At 38.4% G+C, this 21,978-nt stretch overlaps 1 protein-coding gene across 7 annotated transcripts in view; it reads right to left on the bottom strand.

The window, feature by feature from the left end:
* Positions 1 to 6,393, bottom strand: part of JAKMIP1 (janus kinase and microtubule interacting protein 1) — a 154,778-nt gene extending 148,385 nt beyond the window's left edge. For 6 of the 7 annotated variants that reach the window (XM_048046323.2, XM_048046340.2, XM_048046290.2 and 3 more), the window contains exon 1: positions 6,257 to 6,393. The gene's annotated coding sequence lies outside the window, so the exon portion shown is untranslated. Of the gene's footprint in view, positions 1 to 1,673; positions 1,774 to 6,256 lie in introns of those variants that run through there. The other variant, XM_013179753.3, reaches the window with a different exon arrangement.
* Positions 6,394 to 21,978: the final 15,585 nt, after the last annotated feature.

Here is a 21,978-nt window from a genome sequence, read left to right as displayed (position 1 = left end):
GGAAACTGCTTTAATAATTATTATTAGGAAAAACAAACAAAACAAAACAAAACAAAACCACAACAACTCATCTTACCATCCCATTCAAATATACACATCTTAAGTTCTGGGGCAGGAGCATTATCTTTGAGACTTCAACTCCTCTTACATATGCAGCTTGAGCAACAAATTTGGCCAACAAATTCAAAAATTAGTCATAGGGCAGTAAGAGAGAGCAGAAGCATTTAACTCTCATTTCCATATGAGGCAAATATAATTAAAGTTTTTAGTAAGAGTTTGCCATTTTACTAAGTGACCCTGAATTGCTAGAACAGGCAATAAGTGTTGGGGGCACAGCAACCCATCCTCCTTCCCCATGCTACGTGGTAGTGGCCAAAGCCTTGTGCAAAAGCTAATAGGGTGATTATCTGCTAGGATTATGCAGAACAGAGAAGCTGAAGTCTGCCTTTGTGAGAATTAAGTCCATCATCCTATTGGTCAATGGAATTATTTTATTTTACCATAGTGCAGATAGATTTTCACTCTGATCTTTTTTTTAAATAAGTGAATATCAAAGGACATCAGTTTGAGAAGCTGGCATAGAATGCACTTACAGGTCATTCTCTTCGGTTTAAGAACTAAAAGTCCAGGAAAGGAAATGATGTATTCTTCTTTAAGAAGTAAGCTCCACTGAATTAACAAGAGGATAATTACAATATACTCTGTATCTAAGTAGTTTGCTAATGAATGACTAAGACGGGTTCTGTTCTGCAGGAAATGTCAAGATGTGACTCTAACTACATCAACAGAAGGTAGGAACATTGTGAAAGTGATGTTTTACACCTCTATAGGTAGAACGGCTGTATTCACGGGGTTTCATCCCCCATTTCTAAGCAGTTTAGAGAAGCAACACATCACAAAACACTGTCCCCATCCTGACAGGGACCACGGTGACTTTGTATCCTGATAGGGCAGAAAGAACTGAAGGAAGTACTTAAATCATCACAGAAGTGCCTGCAGACACTTAAACAGAGATGGCATCGCTGTCTCACAAAATACAACTCCCTGCCCAGAAATGTGCCCTGATTAGGTTCAGAGTAGCAGTGCATTGCCACAAGTATTTATAAAGTGGTGAACAAGCTTGTTCAGAGATTTAGTAGTCTACAAGAAGGCTTGCACCTTTGTCTGGCAGGTAAAATCCAAGTCAGTGAGAAGAAATGCAAAATATTTAACAGGATTTTCATAGCACAAGTGGAAGTATTATGGTACAGTAAATAGTTATCAGATTCTGGTTACTGGACTAGACAGTAAACAGAAAAACAAGATGAAATCTCAGCCCCATAACCAATGACAATTCAGAAAGTCTTATTAAAAAAAAAAGGTCTGTTTTGGATAGATAAGATGTTCCTCATTCTGATCATTAAAGAAGAGAAATAAGACAATTTTGGAAGAAGTCAAGGAAGATTGCTCTGCATACTTTTATTCTCACCATATAATAATTATTATTATTATACTTCAGTTTCAATTACACTAACGTGCCACTTGGCTCACTTTAATCCATGTGTTATCTATTTGGTTTAAGATAAACTTGAACACACTATACTTAAGAGGAAAAAATAAGCACCTGCATAGTGAAGTCAAAGCAAACAGATAAGCAGTCAATGCCCAGAATGAAGGCTGACAACCATGCTTACCTTAACTAAAGGTATGCCATTTACTGAAGTTATTGCCAGGGAGCCATGCATTTCTTCTGCAGCACATGCTTAACATCAGTGCTAAATCAAAAGTGAAACTGCAAAAAAACAGCAGTGGGGCACTAACGACACTTCCGTAATGAATGAAGAGGTAACAGCTATCACAAAAGTGACTAAAACTGTTCCATACGTATGTCTTGTCAAAGACAACAGAATTGGAGGACATCTTCCAGCTATCCTAGAGGATGAAAGTTAAGTCAAAATGAAACTAAGAAACATGAAAAACTTACTTTCTGATACAGTTCCAATCTTCCTTACTTTCTAGTGTGCTAGAGAACAGACAAAATACTGTTAGGGTGGACTGAAAATGAGAAGAAAACAGCACAAAACCTCGAAGACTAATGACAAGAGTTACAAGAGACATCTTGATCCTCCTACGGTTATGGCTATGTTCAGTAGGGATTTAGTGATATGGTTTAGTAAGGAACAAGAAAGCAACACATGAACAAATACACACTGAGCTGATAGCAGAAATAGCATCCCTCTTAATTTTATACTGATTACACAATGCCAGCTCACAGTCTAAATATATGTATTTTTTAAAAATCTACAAGAAACAAAGCAAGTAATATTTACATCAAAGGTCTTGTCATCATCAAAGTAATATGACGTTCATCAACCATCTTCCATTAATATCAATGCAAAGAAAAAAAAAAAGGCACAACAAACTAATGGAAACTGCTTTTCGAGGAAGACATAGCCAATATAAAAAAGCCTATTCACTATTTCTAAACATATCATTTTTGCTTATCTTTCAGACTTTCACCTCTAGAAACTTGAGTCAGTTAATTAGATTTTTCACCACATTAGCAAAGGAGTAAAATAACTGAGTATATATATGTTTTTATATAATGTATAATCAGGGGATAAAAAGATACATTCAAAATGGCCAGTCGCTCTGTATTTTGCTCTTTTATATTGACATATAATTTCCCATTGTGAACAGTTAACAAGATACTTTGTGACTCCAAATTTTCGTGCCTGAAAGACATCAAAACCAAAACAGGGAATGCAACCTTTCACACTGTTCCTCATTACATCAAGCACCTTTTCCACTCCTCATCTAATTTATGACAACAGCCGTAGGTGGGAGATTCCCAGATACATTTGGCTCTTCGTTTGCATTTATGCATTTGTTTGAAAGTACATATGGTAAAGAAAGAATGAATCAAATTCAAGAAAAACTGTGGAAAGATGCCAAGTCTTTGAGCCTGGAATTGGGTTGAGGGAAAATGGGGGAGAACTCATTTATCACAGCACACTGAATTAGTTTCTCTTAAGCTGCCATTCCTATGAGATGAATGGAGCTAAGAGATGGAATATTGCAAGTAAGGAATCAACCAAATTAAAGCTTTAAAGATCACAGTTCCATTTTGCACTGTTGACAATGAATCTGTACCATTTTTATTGCAATACTGAAGGTGATCTATTACTGAAGTTAGGGAGAGTAACACTTTATATTTTAAAAAAATCTTAGCAAAAGTTAAAAAGAAATTGGTTACAAAGTTCACATATATGAGGAAGCCTTCCCAAGGTGGGAAGAAAAATAAGCACTTTTTTAGACCTTGAATTGTCCAGAATATTTTATCATAACATCTGAATAACCTATAAAACAATGACTATGAAATTGGTTTTCCTGAATAATGCAGAATAACATTGCAATAAGTACCATAAATCAGTAACTGTTCTAAATATGCAACTTTTTATTTTTAAATTAAAAACAAAGACTTGGAATATGCTTCTGTGTATCAGTGCACAAAGCTGCAATTAAGGCTGCATATTGTCTTTTCGAAATGAAGCAGAATGGAGTTAATGAAAGTTGAGAGAAAAAAAAAGAATCAGGAGGATTACAGATGAGAACACAAGGAAGAATGTAATGGTTTTTGTTTCCTGGATGGCAGAGCAATTGTAGTCCAAAGTTAATATATGAATAGATAAATTGAGACTGATCGGTAGCCCAGCAGTAATCAGTGGTACGCGTCCATATATCCTCTTGGAAGGTGGCAGCATGCAGCCTTGCTTCTTGACAGAGGCAATCCAACCACACCGACTGCATTGTGTGCTGTTCCTCACACATATTTACATCAGCTGGCCTTACACTGTCCAGAAATGTGGCCCATTTATTACGTCAACATACTTGCTAATTCTATATCCCCTATTTTTCTATCATATTCTAATCAAAATATTCAACAGAAAGAAAAAAAAATAAAACTATACATGAAAATAACTATTAACATTTAAATGCTGAGAAATAATATTTAAAAGCAGAAACCGACAGCACAGCTGGGGTAAACTGCAAGAAATATGGTGCTGGAGGGAAACTGGAATGCACATTAGCAGAGACACAAAAATACCAATGAAAACAAATAGGGACTTGAATGAGATGGACTTCTAAGAGAAAAAGCATAATGATAAATATTGGGTCTATCACTGTGTAGTAGAGATTAACTTTTTAACAAAGCACATCTCTTCCAATTCAAGCCTCATTTTTAGCTCTGGTTCAAACCATGGCCTCTTAAGGATATTTCCAACTCTTACGTTCCCATAACAACTGTCTAAGACACTCAAGGAACATACATTTAAGTGAAGAATGAACATCATTCAGAGCATTTCAAAGAAGAAGGGGAAAAAAATGCTTTATGTGCATGCAGGAGAACTTAAAGATGATCTCTACAAACCTCTACACCAATGAACTCCCACAGTACTAGTACCTCAGCGTCTCAGGCTGAAGCCCCAGGGGGTGGCCTCCCTCTCAAACCTGTGGGGCACCGCTCCAAACACCTGCTCCCTCCATCCATAAGCAGAACCACCTCTTCTAGCAGATCCTACATTCTTGGCCCTCCTGTTTAAAACTCCAGCGTATGAATTGACTTCACATTAACATCCTCAACACCTCCACCAATCCAAAACAAGCACCCAAACCCCAGAAAGACGCCGCTCTCCCTCAGGTGCAAGAAACAAAGTCATCCCAATGGAATGAGAAATATAAACAACAGGGAACAGAAATTGAAAGCAAATTTATAAACCCTAGAGAATACCACAGCTCCTCTATTACAGTAACTGATTTTAGCGTTATTAATAGTAAGCATGCATATTTTCAATGCAGAACAAAAGCACCATCTCAAACAAAAATTAAGCAGAATTTAAAACTCTTTATAAAACCTTCCTGCCTAAATGCACCATGAATTAGTGTCTCTTACAATCAGAAAACATTTATTTTAAGCAGGCTTTAGAAAACCTACACAAAGCGTATTCACCCCTAGCTATATAAAACCTGAAACAGGAACAGGCATCTCACAGAGATAAAACACGTAAGACCCTAATAAGCATTACAGAATCCCATTCCTGCATAAATGCATACGCGCATCACGCTTACTGTCAGTGAAACCAACCGAGGAAGAAAAGACATTACTGTGTATACATGATAGGTCCTAAGTATATGGCAGGGATCTTAGGGAGCAAAAGGAATCTGGAAATGAAATGGGACTCATTTTCTTCCTCCTTATGAAATTTGCTAGGATTTCCTTCTAATAATTCCATGAACTCAGAATATATATATATATATATATATAATATCAAATGTGTTTAAATTAACATCATTCCTTAGAATTTGTTGTTTATTTATAGGCAGCACGGTACATTTAAGGCATTAGTCAGGCTAGTAATATATGACTTCTAATCTGTAAAAACCTAACAAAAATTGTTCCTAATTGCTTGTGAAAGCTGTGCCTGCTCCATCCCCTCTTTAAATAGAGATCCGGCAGATCTGCAGTGACCCACGGGCCTACCGGCTGCCTTAAGGGCTGAGATGAGGAACTTTCCCCCAAACCTCAGCTATTCCCCATGACAAACCAATCCTAAGGGGCAGCTGACAAACCCAAATCACCCCGTATCTCGATATTCCTCTCATCCAGCCCCCCCAAGCGATCCGTTCTGTGGTGTTGCCATAGAAAATGGCAAGGAAGCCTCCAATTAGAGAAGAGGTCACACTTAAGCAGGGATATTATGTAAATAACAGCCTGCCAGCACCCGTCACGGAAAAAAATCAAATCAAATAAAGGCCTCATCTTGCGAGTCTTCCGAGGGCAGGCCTGGGATTTGCTCCTGGGATCCCCAGGGAGCAGGGCTGGGCTGACAGGAGCCGGGCTGGGCCCCAGGTAGGGCGGGCAGGAGGGCGGCGGGGCGCCGGGCATGGCTGTGCGCCCCTCCCGACCCGGGGGGGCACGGAGGTGGGTAGGGACACGGGGACGACCCCTCGGGGGGGGGGGTCCGGGGCGGCTCTGGGGCTCTCCCTTCCCGCAGCAGCCGCGCCCCAGCTCGCCGCCCCGGGACAGGCGGCGCCCAGCCCCGCCGAGGACCGGCCGCCCTGCCCGGTTGAGCGGCACCGAGGGGCGAGCGGAGACCGGGCACGGCCTCGCCCAGCCGCGGGCCGACACTTTTATCCCCTCGCACGGTCAAAGTCCCCGAGCACGGCAGCATCCTGCCTGCCTCCCCCGCTCATCCCTCCCGCCGCCGCTACTCACCCACGCCGCAGCCGGCAACGGCGGCAGCGCCCCGCCGGCTCCCCGAGCCCCCTTGTCCCCTCTTCGCCCCCTCAGGGACCCTCCTGGACCCGCAGCGCTGCGGGCGGAGCCGCCGGAGCGAGCGGCGGCTGCACCTCGGATGCCGGCTCCGGTCCCCACCCCGGGCTCCCTCCCCGGCTGTCACCGGCGGCCCGCCCTCGGGAGGCGGCGGCCCCGAGCCGAGCTCGCCAGTGGCGCCGGGCCCTGCCGCTCCCCGCAGCCCCGCCTCGGGCGGGCGGGGAGCCCCGCCGCCGCCACACCGGGGAGCGGTGTTGGTCGTGGTGGTGGTCGTGGTGGTGGTGGCGGTGAGGGGTGGCGGTGGTGGCGGCTGAGGGGCGCGGTGATGGCGCTGAGGGGAGCGGGGCGGCGGCTGGGGGGTGCGGTGGTGGCGCTGAGGGGAGCGGGGCGGCTCTCGGTGGATAAGGAGGGGACAGCGGACACGAGGCGGCCGCTCCGCGGGTCCTGGTGGTTTTTAGTCCCAGCTCTTTGGGCAGCGTTTGCCGGGTCCCCCCAGCAACCTACCCCCACTGCCCGAAGCGCGATGTGCCCCCTGAAACATGCCCAGCCTGAGGGGAGCGGTGCGGCCGAAGCTGTGCCAGTCCGGCTGGGCCCCCTTTTGGGACCCTTCTTCTTGGCTCGCCACCCGAGTACAGGTGGGCCCCAACCCTCCAAGAGTACAGTGCTGAAAAGGATTTATCGAATTAATTTTTTTATGTTAGGCGCTATCGTTGCACAGAAGAATTAGAGCTGTCAGATTAACTCAACCGCTAGCGCGTGCTATCCACGCCAGACGGCTGTAAATCCTAATGCCGTTTAAAACCTCATTATTTTGTTAGAATGGAAGAGAATATGTGCTTGAGGCTCGCAGGCCCAGGCTTCGTTTCCAACCAGGCTGCCTCTTCGGCGCTGTCGTACCTTGGCTTCGAACACACCCGAGCTGAAGTGCTGCTTGTGAGTACGTGTGTGATGGGCCAGGTTCGGTGGCTGGCCAAGTCCACGCAGCAGAAATGTGCTTCGGTTAGTAAAATACCAAGATCTCAGCAGGTGGGGACTGTCCCGACAATTAGTTCAATGTTACATTGATGGCTAATGTAGCGTTTGTATACAGACCCAGCCTCAAGGAGAAAATAAGCTGTGTTACCAGTGTATTGGGTTTTTTTTCTTCACTTTGTTGCAGCTGGGGTTCAAGATCCATACTTAGTTTCACAACACGAGATGGGTATGGGAAAATAGCTAGATGGATTTGAAAGAGGAACCACAAACACAAGGAAATTGCATCCATCTTGAAACATACTCAGAGAGGTAGGCTGAGGCAATTCATCGGAAGGAGAGCTCTGGGGTGACTAGGCTACAACATGGCAATAGAAATTTGATGATGGGATACTTCAGTCCAGCAGGCAAAAGCATAATGCTATTGATGGCCAAACTGAATGGCCAAAATCTAAATCTGAAACAGAATGTACATTTTTAATGAGAAAGGCAATTAACAGTCAGGACTACATATTAAAGCCAAAAAGGAACATTCATTGCAGGGCAGTATTAAGCAACATTTAAACAAATCTCTTTCCAAAGGGAGGTATTTCTAACAGGAGCTGGAGGAATTCTTGTAGTCAGAATAACCCTGGAAATTTCTCTTCTATATTGAAAACGCTGCTTTTAATTTTAAAATTAATGACTTGAATATCCTGGCTGGCATTAATTACTTCATATAGTTTATTTGTTCCATTTTCCAAGACACTATCAAGTATAAATGTTTGATATATACACTCTAAAAAAGTCAATACATTTATTAGTTGCTGCGTTCCAAGTCTGGATTAATGAAACAATAATAAGCAGCCCCTTATGCTTTAGCTACACTGTAACTCTTTTTTTATAGAAATAGGATTTCTGGCCCTTAGTTCTGGCCCTGATCAGGAAATTGAAGCTCGTCAATAATATATGTGTAGCCTTTTATCTGTGTTGTGTCTTGTGCAGGGATGCAGGATTGTCTTCTGAAAAAAAGGAAGGATGTTCTGTATAGGATTTGCTTATAATGGGCTGATGCATAGGGTTGTACCATGCAAGCTAATTTTCTTATGTGTGAAATCATTTTTGCTTGACAGTACTTACAAATAAAAGAGGTGAAATTTATGACCTAGCTTACACTTTGTTTCTCAATATTTGTCACTAATAGAAGTGTTTGAGCTTTTTAAATGTACATAAATTGGGCTTCATTTGAAAGTAAGGGTATGTGATCATCTTGCCTGCACAAGTCAAAAAGATTAGCTTCTTGTCACACATAGATATAATGTTCTGTCCCTTTCAGTTGGAAAGCACTTTCACTTTACAAACTCTAGAGAATTCTTTTAAGAGCATGTGGTTTGGTATATCCACTAATGTCTAGAAATCAGTATTGGATTCATGCTGAGGGACCCATTGCACTGTTTGTGCGGCACAGATGTACTGCAGAGATTCCGCCCCTAAAGCACTAATGTTCCTAGTAAGCATGCAGTATCCAAGATGACTGGCATATAAAGTAAAGATTTAAAATCTGACCTTTTTTTTTGTTTGTTTGTTTGTTTGTTTTTGTTTTCTGGTGTTGTATCAGTGGAGCTATGTTAGCCTCAGTTGGGAGCTTGACTTACTTCAAGAAAAAAACTGGGTCCTACAAGACGTGCCCAAATCCACCCAGGAATTCTATGGGTTGGCCAGAAATTAATCCAGATATATCCTGGTAACTGTAGTGCCCCTGACAGCGTGGGAGGCTTCTGAAAAATACACATGGAGTACACAGTTGTGAACTGCAGAAGTCTAAAAGGAAAACAGACATTTTGCCCAGTCAGTGTCTGACATATCATTACTGTTTGTTTGTGTATTGTGTTACCAGCTTTCTAAGTCTGCCCTTAGTCATTAGTAAAGCAGATTGAAATACCAAATACAAAAAGTGCTATGTGAGAAAAGTACAAGAAAATACTAGGTTCTGTGTAGAATCCCTCAAAATGAATGCAAATTCCTCATTTAGGTTAGTGGGAATAGAATGGGGGCTTAAAAGTAACACTTTAAAAATTCATTAAAAAACTCTTGCTGACTTTATAGCTATGGAGTTTAGAATTAGAGGCATTTTGACTTCCTTGTACTTACACCAAAGTAACTATATTAAGTAGAAAGCACAATGAAATTTCAAGGACAGGCCATAATTGAAAAGTTAATCCATTTTTAATATTGATACACTCATCTTAAAGAGCTTTAAGCTTGTGGCTTAGCAGAAGGATATCAGAATCCATGCTCTAAATTTGCCCTACCTTTTCAATAGTAAGAAGAATGCCTTGCAAACAGTGGTGGCCCTCCTACTCAGTCAAAACTGAAAGTATGAGAAGTTTTTAAAACTTTGGCTCTGAATAATAGTAATGCTTTGAGTTCTTACATTCTCTCATAAAAAGCATTCCAGACCACTTCCGATACTGATTTACATACAGGGGAACAAATTATCTGCTGCTGTAAATGTAGAATGATTGCATTGATTTATTAGATTCTTTTACTGTTCTAGAAATCAGAAATACACATTGAAGGACAGAATTTTGTTTTATGCAGTATGTTTTTTGTCCATTGAAATGCAGCCATCTGCAGGCAAATATTTAATAGTGCATAGCACCACTTCAGCAATTATGTATAATATATGGCCATATTTAAAACTTCTCACTGCTCAGCTCTGATTATTATTAATGTTACTATTGTTTATGAGAGGAAAGGAAAAATAAATTACTCTTAGGGGGATCCTTAAGCAGACTGACTGTCATTATGCACCCTAAAGGATTTTTGTGTGATGTGTTGTATGGGAATGATTTTTCTATGAAAGATGGATTTAAGACATCCTTTTCAGAGAGCCTGGGAGATTCAGAGTAGCTGAAACAGAATAATTTTTATTCCTGTAAGTTATTACAAGCACTGCAAAACTTGCCTTAGATTTTCATTTAAAATAATAATGGTTTCCTATTCATCAAAAAAAAAAAAGTAAAATACTGCTGAACCAAAAGGGAGACTGATGCTGGTGTCTGCAGATCATATCGCCGAATCTTAGTGGGGTGGAGACACCGTTCAGTCTGGCCAAAGGCAAAAACTGCCTGCAGCTGCCTACAGCCTCCTGTGAGTGGAACAAATTATTTCCACAACACATATTTTGTCAGAATCAAATCTTTTACAAATGGTAGAAACCCTGATATGACAAGGTGCAGTGTTTCTTCTTAGCGATGTTCTTCACTCTCTCTCACCCTATTAATTGGTTCTGTCATAGGTGGATATTGGTAGCAAACTCCAGAAATAGCATGTGCTTCTGTTAGGGAATATTTCCATGCACTCTTATCAATAGCAGGCAAAGGAATCAGACTGCAATTAAGAGCTGAAATATGTTATTTTCCAAATTTAATTTTGACAATCATAATTTAACATTTCTACGTTGCACTGAGTAGATTGTACACTATTCCTTTCTTTTGTGTGTGGACATATGTCTGACTGGATATGCATGCACTTTTAATATTTTTTTGCACCTGTTTTTGAGAAGCTTCTTTTTCTATAATAGGGGGAGAAGAGTCTTCTGGGAATATACACCCTAAAATTAAGATTTATTATAGGCTTCATGTACAGCTGACTTGGTTAAAGGCTGCCTTGCTGTGTAGTCACATATCAAATTGATAATGACAATATAAATAGATGAAGTTAATGACTGTACTGTGGAATAGGGGAATAAAGCATTTGGCCCATGTTGAATCAAAGGGGAAAACTGAAGATTTACAATACATTAAGCCACATTTGGTAAAAGATAGGGGTACTGAAATAAGCACGAGAGGTTTGGGTGGCAATTGATTTCTAGTGCTACCTGTATAGCTCTCTTCAACACATATGTTGAGATGATTAGCTCTAATAAAGAGAGACTGGGGATTAGAGTAACAGCCACAATACTTAGGAAGAATTCTCTGTGGACGTGTCTGTGAGTCACTCATGCTTGCTGTAGTACATAGTGCACTGCGAGCTGTTGAGAGCTTTTCTGGAAAAAGGCTGCTAAGCATGGACATTAAAAACATTACATTTTGGTGGCTTTTTTCTCTTCATGATTCACATTCTTTCTTTTGAAGGATGAGTAGCTTAATGGTCACCTCAACTTTCTAAAGACGTATATATTGATAATACTGTGTACGTTTGGCAACCCTGAGTTGCAACATTCCTTTAACACAAACTTTAGGTACAAAGGAAAAAAGTGAAGAAAGTCTGTCTTATTAATAATATAATTCATATTAGAATTTCATCATATTGAAGATTTTAGTGCTTTTAAAGCAGTTTATGTGGTTAGAAAAGTAGATGTACTTTTCTTGTATCTGTGTATTCAGAATTGTAGGCTGTCAGGACATAATACAAGGTTATGTGTCGTTTCAAAGGACAGCAGCCACTTGGAAATCTTTGTTAAGAAATACCACAGCTTCTGTTACTCTTTCTTATAGAATAGAAAAATGTTGCTGTCATAAAGTTCATTTTCATGAGGAAAGAAACGGTGTTAGAGAAATGAATAGATCAGCTGACAAATTCATTCCTTTTTCTCTATTAAAAGAGGAGACGATCCATAAATTTGTTTATCTTTGCAAGCTAGGATGCAATTGAGGATAGGAAATCTGCAAGGTCTGCTGTTTCTCACTTGAAAGAAGCTCTCTATAAAGACAGAGTAGGACTTTGAATCTTGAATGTGGTCTTTTCTTTAGAGGTAGAAATTGGATAGGATCAGCTGCTATCCAAAGGAGAAGATACTGGAATCAGTGAGTTATATGCTGTGGAAGATGAACTAGACACTTCATTACTCATCCCAGTGATGCACTAGCATGATATTTGTCAATGAAGACACTGCAATTGGTTTTGTATTATCATCATATTCTAGAAGCTCAGAGACAAAATAACTGAAGTTTTTCCTAACAGTCTGTAAATTGCTTAGTACTGCAGAATTCGTATGCTCACGTACTTAATAAAAGCATACTTAATCTCTGTTAAGTGACAGGGTAATGTGCAACAGAGGAAAATAAAACAAAAATACTTACCAATTTTAAAAATTAATTGTATCAGTGTCAGATATAATTAAACTTACCATAAGAACAAATATTTTTAATTAATTGCCCTTATAATTCAGCTTTCCTTTTACCACTTTAAAGACAATTTCACCATTTAATAAAACAGAATACAATAAGAAGACATTTTTGACAGGGTTAATGACATTAGCTCTGTCCTTACTACATTTGTCCTTTGGAAAGGCTAGAAAATCAATTAATCTCTTAAAGTACAGTGCCCAGAGTTCAGTCACAACTTGAGTAATTAAGATTGCATAAACATAAACTTCCATCCAAATAACACAGGATGTTTTTCAATTTTCTTATGTCCTCAGGCATGTTTTAGTGAGCTTTATCTATAACACTTTATAGCACTTTTTTTCACTCCTCTTTTCTTTAGATGGCTTCGGAACAAATGTCTTCCAGAACTCAGATATTTGACAACTATCCCAGTGCTTCATTGTTGTGTGTACTTCAACATGTTCCATTAGCAGCACAGCCATAATCGAGAAAACTAAGACTGATCAAAAGGTATGTATTTGGTATGACAAAATACGAACAGATACATTGTATGCAACTGAATAATGCATGCTGGCATAGATTGTGACTGTCATTTTATAGTGGAGGGGAGAATCACATTGCAAATAAAGAATAGGACACAATGTGGATGCATGTCAAACAAAATCTAATTTAACTGTGTAATTGCAGTCCTAGTTAAAGAGCAACAGTATGAAAATGTTGCGGTGAGGATTTCCCATAAGATGATATTATACACTTAACAGTTTGAAAAAGGTCCAGTCAACTGTTGTCTAGCCATGGTAATACAGCAGGAACCTGATAATAGAAAGGGTATAGAAATTAGGTTATAAGAAGATACAAAGAACATGTAATTGAGGAAAGGGTGGTCAATGACAGGTGACTGAACTGCTGAGACCTCTCAGCTACCACTCTTTGTAAGCTGGTTAATTCACAGCCTGATGGGATAATGGCTATGCAGCTTCCTGAAAGGCAGCTTGGTTAATCTCTGTATGGGCAGCTGAGGGCTGGCACTAACCACGTTACTTCCTCACATGGGCTTTCCCTCTGTGGCTCTTCTTCGGTTGTGTTTCATGATTTACAGCAAAAAGAGAGGGCTGCTGAGATGACAAATCTATGCTGCAGGTATTGTATACAAATTTATTTGCTTTCTGTACAGTCTTGCCAATTTCCCAAAGGCCATCTAAGGAGACTGCAGGGAAGAAAACAAACAAACAAAAAACAGACCACTGTTTGTCAATAACCCAGACTTTAGTGTACAAAATTGTTTTAATCTGATAATGCCAGGTAAATCTGGCAAAGGACTCAGAAGGTGCTCAAAATTTCCTTAGCTTTTTTTTTTTTTTTTTGAGACATCTGTGCAACTGCATTTGGAATTCAGACTGCCTATTTCCTACAGAAGCCCTTCCTGCTCAAATGGAATGAATCAAGCACAATGTATATAAAATGCTTTGTGGTGTAGATGTGAGACAGCGTAATAAAGTATTACCCTGCTTCAGAAAGGAAACGGTAGCTAACCTACAGGGAAAATAAAATTAAACCTCCAAAGGAATTGTCAGCTCCTTGCATCCCTATCAGAGGGTATGATGTAACTTGCCCTCTTGGAGTATGCTATAATATGAGTCATTCAAGTGGTTTGGGCCTTTAGTTGAAAAAATCTTGGCATATTCTAAAGACTTTGAGAATGGCCCAGAGGAAGAGAATTAAAAATTTAAAGCCTAGAAAATTTTGTGAACTTCTAATTGCATTTTAATGAAATCATCTTTTTAGTCTTGACAGCTAACTTTAAAAAATAAATAAAAAATCCATGCACCATTCTCTGCCCCTTTTTAATCCACCAAAGAAGTTCAGGGTGGGATTAAGATAACTAAAGGGAATCTAAGTTAAGAATTAAATCCATTCTTTCTTTTTTCTTGTGTCCTGAGAGTTTTTTTAAGATTTGTTTCCATGCTGCTACTGGAAACTTTATCTTAAAACCAGAAAATGTCACCCTGAACATACGTAAACAGCAGATTTCTTACTCTTTGAAGTAGTAAGGAAATACTCTATTAATGCAATAATTCATATATGTATGTCAACAAAATAATAATAAAAAAAAAAAGACAAATGGATTACAGGTTATTAAATAGCTAACTGTGAATATATTGTCAACCTTTGTGTTAGCTGCGCTGCATTTTGAGTAAGCAAAGCATTATGTTCATCAGATACCCATCTTTGGCTTTTACTAAGAAACAAGATGCTATCTGATCGGTGTTCTCAGCTGTGTCAAGCAAAAAACAAACAAATAAACAAACAAAAAACAACAGTAGGATTAAAAGAGACAGCAAGTAATAAGGGAGTATTCTAACTATACCTTTTTTAAGTGGTATTTAAATGGTATATTGCAAGAGAGAAATGGAATTAAATGCATGCCAAAATACTGACACTTATCAAACCTTCTTTAAAAGAAGTGCAATTCAAAAAAATAATACTTTTTGTGGTAAAATGAGAAACAATTTACATTTGAAGAATAAAGGAATGTTGATAAAAATCTCAGAGCTGGATCTGAGAACTATCTTTTTCTCCAAGGCATTCTTCGTATGGCTGGGATGTCCCTTATAAAGGTTTTTATCACCTTCTTGTAAAAACAACAACAACAAACTCTGATGATGGTTTCACAGATGGTCTGTATCAGTGTTCTTGTAAAGTTTTAATTAACATCTAATCTAAACCTCCTTTGCTGCAAGTTCTTTCTAACAGTTCTATCTACTTTGAGTTCTAAAAGCATTCTCTTTGCAGAAGATTTTGCATATTTTGAAATATCTTCTTTTATAGAGCTGGAAGACTGTTTTTCTACCTTTTCTCTGAATTCCTCCTAGGTTTTTGACCACTCACTGTTCGTCTCTAGACTTTGTCCATGTGATTCATATCTTTATCATAGTATGGACTTGGCTTTTGAAGCGTGGCAGCTGTGGCCTTACAGTCCTGAGTACTGGTGGGATTACCTTGTTTGCCTTACATGCCAAGATGGCCTTTATCTGAAATAGAATGACATTCTTGATTTATCAGTTTTTAATCTAGTGTAATCCCCAATATACCGCTACCTTGCTGGTTATTCTTCATCCTGTGTTTCTTACTCGATCCATCCTGTTATTGACCTATCCTAGATCACTGATTAGCTGGGGAAAATGTAATATTCTCTACTTGTTCCTATTACTTTTCATCTGGGAGGCGAGGATGTTTTGTTTGTTTGTTTGTTTGTTTTTGTTTTGCAGTCTATTAAAATCATTTTAATGGTAACATCAGTGAAGAACCATAGCAGATTTTCTTGTGAGAAGTCATTTTGTTTAATCTTTCCTGGATGAATTTCAACAAAAGAGAATTGGATCCTGCATTAGGATAGGAGTAGTAGAGGATTGGTTTTGAATCTCTTCCAGTCCTGTGTTTTTGTAATCATATAGTGGTATTTTTTTTAATAGTTCCCTTTGCAGTTAACAAACTCAGCAGGAGACTGAGGACAGTCCTCAGTAACGAACTGTGTGAACTGTTATAGTTTGTTTTAAGCCATGTTGATAAATTCTAATTCCATTGAGGAAGATACATTATCTCTTTCAATGAAAAATGCACCTGAATTTTGGATTTAATACCAGAATATAACAGTATCTTCTGATTATTGTATTGGGAAAACAAACAAACAAACAGGGAACTGCAGATTCTGTTTTGTTGAAAATGTGCTAGCATTCCTTTTCTTTTATGAAAGTCAGAATGCTACTATTCATTTGTTCAACAGGAGGAGTATTTCTAGGAAATAAATCTCAGAATAAAGCATATATACCCGTGACTGATGCAAGTGCATTAAAACTGAATGTTAGCAGTGGAGAGGAATAGATGGCACATGTTAAAAGCCTGATAGCTGATATTACCTTGATGGGTTTTTGTAAGTATTTGCTTAAATATGCATGGACCTAAGATAAAGGATATTAAGAATAAAAAGTGCTCCAATATTAGGAGAGAGCACAATTATACTTGCCTTTGCAACCTGCTTCTGTCCTCTTATGTATATTTGCTGTGGATTTTGCCTTTATTTGCATCCTAATTTATTTTTATCTGTACTTTTAATCTTATTCAGCTTTTTGTGAAAGAATCACTGTTCTGTATAGCTGTTTGGTTTTTGTTGGGGGGAAGGGAGGAGGAAGGTACAAAAAAGTCACTTCTATAATGAATTTAAAGTTTGTGTTCTTACTATAAATGACTTAAATGGGAACAGAAGTAGCAGTAATTGCGTGACCAAAAATATTAGGTTAGTTTTTAGATGGGTTCTTGTTGGTGTTTAATGTCTTGGAAATTTTGTAATGTTTCATAATACCTGGAGTGTTTGTGTGTCCACAAACTTGGATGGCCTTTCCTCCAGCTATAATTCTTTGTCTAACAAACAGTATTACCTCTCTCTAAATCTTTGCCTTATTTAATGATTGGTAAGATACTTCATAAAGGCAATTAACTAGTTCTTGCAGATAGAGAAGCAGGTATCGAAAATGACAAATGTGAGACCTGGGGCAAGGCAGCAGTTCAGTGGGACAATTAGGACTAGAACTCACATTTCTCCAATTCTAATATGAGGTACAGTTAATATGGTTCACTGAGCTCATTGCTCCATCATGGTTATGGGGAGTATGGTTTTCCTGCATCCTGTTCTTTATTGTGGTAGAACAATGTGAAAAATTAATCTCTGTTTATATTTCTCAGCTTTAATTCTGCACCATACATTCAAGTAACTGTCAGGGTTTCTTTTGTCCTTGAGGAAGCATTATATTCGTGATTTTTATGTCTTACAATGACTCACCTTCTGTTCTTAGCTGATTCTGACCCTGGTTAAAGTATGTTTGTTTTCATTTTAGAAGTGTTACATGCAGCTCTTGACAGGTAGAAGACAGCCATGGTAGTCTCATTAGGAAGAAAGAGACACTACTACAGAACAAAGCTTCTCAGACTGAAAATCTCTGGTTAGATCAAGTAACTTCTTTAAATGTTGACATGGGAACTCCAGAGAGAAAAAGGAGATGAATGGTGTACCTCTAGAAACAAAGTCCTTTATAACAGAGCTATGAGAGCTAGAAGTTAAACATGGCTTGTCTTACATTCTCTGACAGTGTTCAAGGTTGGAAGGTAAGAGGACAAAGGGCTTCTGTGTATGCATGTCTGCGATGTGTCCCTGCAATTGCAGTGACAGTTACTGAACATATATGCACCTGCATGAAATGCGTTTGCAGAGTCCCATTGCATTAAAAAATCCATCATATCTGTGGAATTAGGATTTGCCCAGAAGTCTTAAAAGCATTTCTTGGGTAGTTGTTTCTGTTCCACGTAGTCATTTCTCTGTAAACCTTGGTGGCAGTTTTCCCCTTTCAGCAAATAGTGGGTTTGAATTACTTGTTATTTAGTGCATACGAGCTTCTAGCATTGCTAAATGCTTTTGGCCTTCACTACTGTTTGCTGGTTTTTTTTTTTTGGTTTGGTTTGGTTTGGTTTTCCCTATATAAACAGAGGAATGAAACAATTACTTGTTTTGTTGAATGCATAACTGGCGATGGTTTTTTGTTGTCTTTTTTTGTTTGTGGTTTTTTTTGTTTGTAGTTCTACTAATGACAAAGGAAGAGCCCCTTATGGAAAAGCAGCACGTTACAGAACTCTGATAACATTTAAGTGTTGTTTTTGTTTGTTTGTTTGTTTGTTTGTTTTCTTTATCCAGGCTAAAAAACCCTAACTTTGCAATGCATTTCATGTATTTATCCTGTAGATCACATCTGTCATGTGCGTGAAGTAGCTGGCATTTAGAGCCCATTGCTTTCAGTAATTCACCAGATAAATTCAGTAACTGAAAACAAGGGAGATGTGAGACTGGGGCTCTTTTTAAATGTTTTGAAGAGGTTTACCAAAATGTACCTGCTTTTCAGTGACATACCGTTAAGCTTAACTAGCTGGTCTCTTTCTAGCTTTGTGTAAGTAGTTAATGTTTTTCTGTTGTTGTTTTTGTTTGTTAGTTTTTGTTCACACAGTCACATATCAGAACTGTGTATGCTACACTTTGTTTCCTGTTAAAAGAGGGTTGGTGGTGTTATTTGCTTTAAATTATAAAATTTACAATACTTTCACTGTAAACACATTCTCTTCCCTTATTAAAAAGGTCAGATAGTACAAGTGAGCCCCTAAGTCTTTCTCTAGATGTGTGTTCCTCTTCCAAGACAATACGAAAATCTCTCACGACCCTAGAGAAATTTCCATAAGTGATTTAGGTATACATCTGTGATGTGTAATGATACACCTCAGGGAAATTTATTTATATATATTCACATGCAGTCATCAATGCTGCATTTTTAATGGTTTAAAAAAAGCAGTACTCCAAGAGACCAATTATGATCATTATACTGAATTGCTCTGCTACCAATAAATATAGTTGTTTCATGTGTTTAGCATTACGTTTTTTTATATTTATATTGTAGTTTATTATACTGTATGAATATAAAGTAATTGAGAGTTTCAGTCATTTGTAGTCAAAAAGGCATGCCCTGAAAGCCTTTCTTTTTCGTTTTTTTTTTTTTTTTTGCATATTTGCACTGTAGTTGCTGATTTTAGTGAAGAATCTCATTATGCATTAATAACATAAGGATGTGCAGAGATGACTTTAAGTCTTTAAAACAAGTTTGATGTTTTTAGGACAGCTGCCTGATTCAGCACTGAAATTTGGGAGTCCGTTCTGGCATCATTTTTTTTTCTTTTCCTTGCAGTTATCAAGATGTAAATTATAGGGTATGTTTGCTTCCAGAATCTGTAAAGAAAGCCACATTTTCAAATCTGTATTTTACATGTGTGGGTTTTTTTTTTTTTTTTTTTTTTTTTTTAAATGCGGTTGCATTTTACATGTTCAGTTTGAAATAATCAAACTGCCCATTTCTCCAACCAGTTGAGGTCCCTCCGGATGGCAGCACAACAATGTGGTGTATCAGCCACTCCTCCCAGTTTTGTACTGTCTGCACACTTACCAAGTGTGCAGCCTGTCCCATCATCCAGGTCATTTGTGATGGGGTTAAACAGTCCCAGAGGCAGTATCAGCCTCTGGGGTGCAACTCCAGTGACTGGCCACCAGCTGGACTTCATGCTGCTGATCACAACCCTCTGAGCCTGGTAGTTCAGGCAGTTTTTAGTCCATCTCACTGTCCAATTACCTAGTCTGTACTTTGTCAGCTTTCCTGTGAGGGTGTTGTTGGTGGACAGTGTCATAAGGCCGTCCACTAAGCTGGTCACCTCATCATAGAAGGCTATCAGGTTGGTTAAGCATGATTGCCCCCTCATGGGGAAAGGAAATGAAAGATGAATTCTAACACAATTAAAATAATTATTGAAGCAGAGTCTGGAAATAATGAGCTCTCATTATAAAATCTCAAACAAACAGCTAGTCCTCTTTTGTAACACTTGAGTTTTTAAGCTTTGCTTATTATTACCACAATTTGTTTTAATGCTGACATTTTTATAAATATGTCTAGGTACACTGACTTGATTCATTTAAAACATACAGATTTATTTCTGTTTGGTGTTAAAAGAGGCTATGGTGTTGTAATACTGATTCATCTCCATCGCTGCTGGATACATACAAAACCTTCAGTGTTGGTCTTTATCTCTTCAAAGCCAGAAAATTGTAACTTACGAGTAGAAATGTAACAATGAAATGATTAAAGCAGGGATTTTTAAAAATGACATGCCTAAAGAGAATTAAAATGGTAATGGATGCCTTCTCTAGACTCCAGGCTGCCTAAGTGAATATAAGTGTATTTGCAGGGTTTCTTTACAACTTTGGAGTGTGAACTTTTAAACCTGCTGTGTAACTATTCAGATGCTGAATCTGTCTGGGAATGGTATGATTAGAAGGCTTTGGGGCATGCATAGTGAAAACTATGCGAAAGGCAAATTATTCCTTATAAAACAGAATAAATGTAATCATGAGTCTTCTTACCTGTAGAGAAAAATTCATAAGTCTGAAGATGCACTGAATGGTGCTTTAATTGTATATGCTAGAAATAGATTGACTGAACATAGCCTTCCTATTTGGGAGGGAAAGAAAACAAGCAATTAGAGGATGGATAATAATGGTGAGGGCTATGAATTAAAGAGTATCTGCAGTCCAGACCTAGGGAATCTGGTGAACTCAATAGGCTTTTTCTGCACCTTCAGTGGCAATTTGAAGCCTTGAAATCCTGTGCCAGAAGAGTAACATTCATACAAGTATCTCTAGCCTAGAGAATTTAAAAACATAAAGAAAAAAAAAAACTTATTTTTTGTGTTTTGCCTTTGAGGCACGTTTAAATGAGCTTTCTGAGGACTGAAAGAGACGTTCGCTGGAAAATGTTATTCAGGGAAACATATTTTTCAAGAAGAACTAAATTCATTCATTTGTTAGGATTTAGAGTAGAATTTGTGGCATGGCAGCAGGTGTAAAGAACACCTTGTGGCTGCAGAATTATTCTGCCGATGCTTTGCTTCACAGATTTCTTCCACAGTCCTTGCAGAAAACTGGTACACAAAATGGGACTGTTGTATAACATTCTTCAGTTATGTAAACCTCAGTTCTAGCATAGGTGGTCTTGGCTAAATGTAATGGCATACTGATAATATTTAATGGCATACTGATGCTGATGCCCATATAGTTATCTTTCAGATAGGTGCAGCAAAAGTGTTAAGTACACTTTCGGTTCTTAAAAGGCAAGGAGTTGGAACTTGGTGAATTAAAGAGAAGCTTGGAAATGGAATATGAAGGGCAAGAAAGTTTAGAAAAGGCAACTGGATTTTTAAAGGCAAGATCTGTACAATATATACACGTTAGGTATTTATTCCTTATAAAATACATATATGAAGAATATTTTTTTTGTTTTTTTTTGTTTGCTTGTTTGTTTTTTACAGTAGAGCAATATAAATAGCATATGGATGAATAGCCAAGAGTAGCTTGCATAATATGATAATAATATTTGCTTCTTCCCTTCTCTCTCTACCCTGCTAATCGATTTGTTTTTTCCCTGCTGCATGCAAGGTTCACATTTGGGTTTTATTGGTGGATGTTTTGGGCACTAGTGACAGTAAATGATGGCACTTCCTTTCAACATCTTGCCATGCATTTTCACAGGTTTGTTTGCTTTTTTTTTTTCCCAGAATATAAAAAAGAAATCATTTATCTTGTGCCAAATTCTTAAATTAGGGTAAATCAATGTGGCATTTGAAATTATCTACAGTGCTTCGTTTTGTTAGTGAAGGATGTTTCCTTGTTTCCTTATGTCTGTCACTCAGCAATAAATTCTCTGGAGTTTGCAGAGCCTAAAACTTAAAAGACGGTTTTGAAAGCAGTTGAATAACCACTCCATTTGTTCTTCCTGACCTTGCATGACAAGACCGGTTGCTCACTTTTGATGAGCATTAGATTTTAAAATTCACTTATTCCAACTCAGAGTTGACGTGAACAGATTAACCACTAAATCAGCAGTAGTTACTTGCTTGAAAGAAGTCTTTTTTTTTTTTTTTTTAATCTGTTTGTTCATCCTTCATCTGCTTTGATTCTGTGAA

The sequence above is a fragment of the Anser cygnoides genome, chromosome 4 (assembly GCF_040182565.1).
Source record: "Anser cygnoides isolate HZ-2024a breed goose chromosome 4, Taihu_goose_T2T_genome, whole genome shotgun sequence".
Classification (NCBI taxonomy): domain Eukaryota; kingdom Metazoa; phylum Chordata; class Aves; order Anseriformes; family Anatidae; genus Anser; species Anser cygnoides.
Note: the sequence above shows the minus strand (reverse complement) of the source record. Positions and strands in the feature narration are given on the sequence as shown.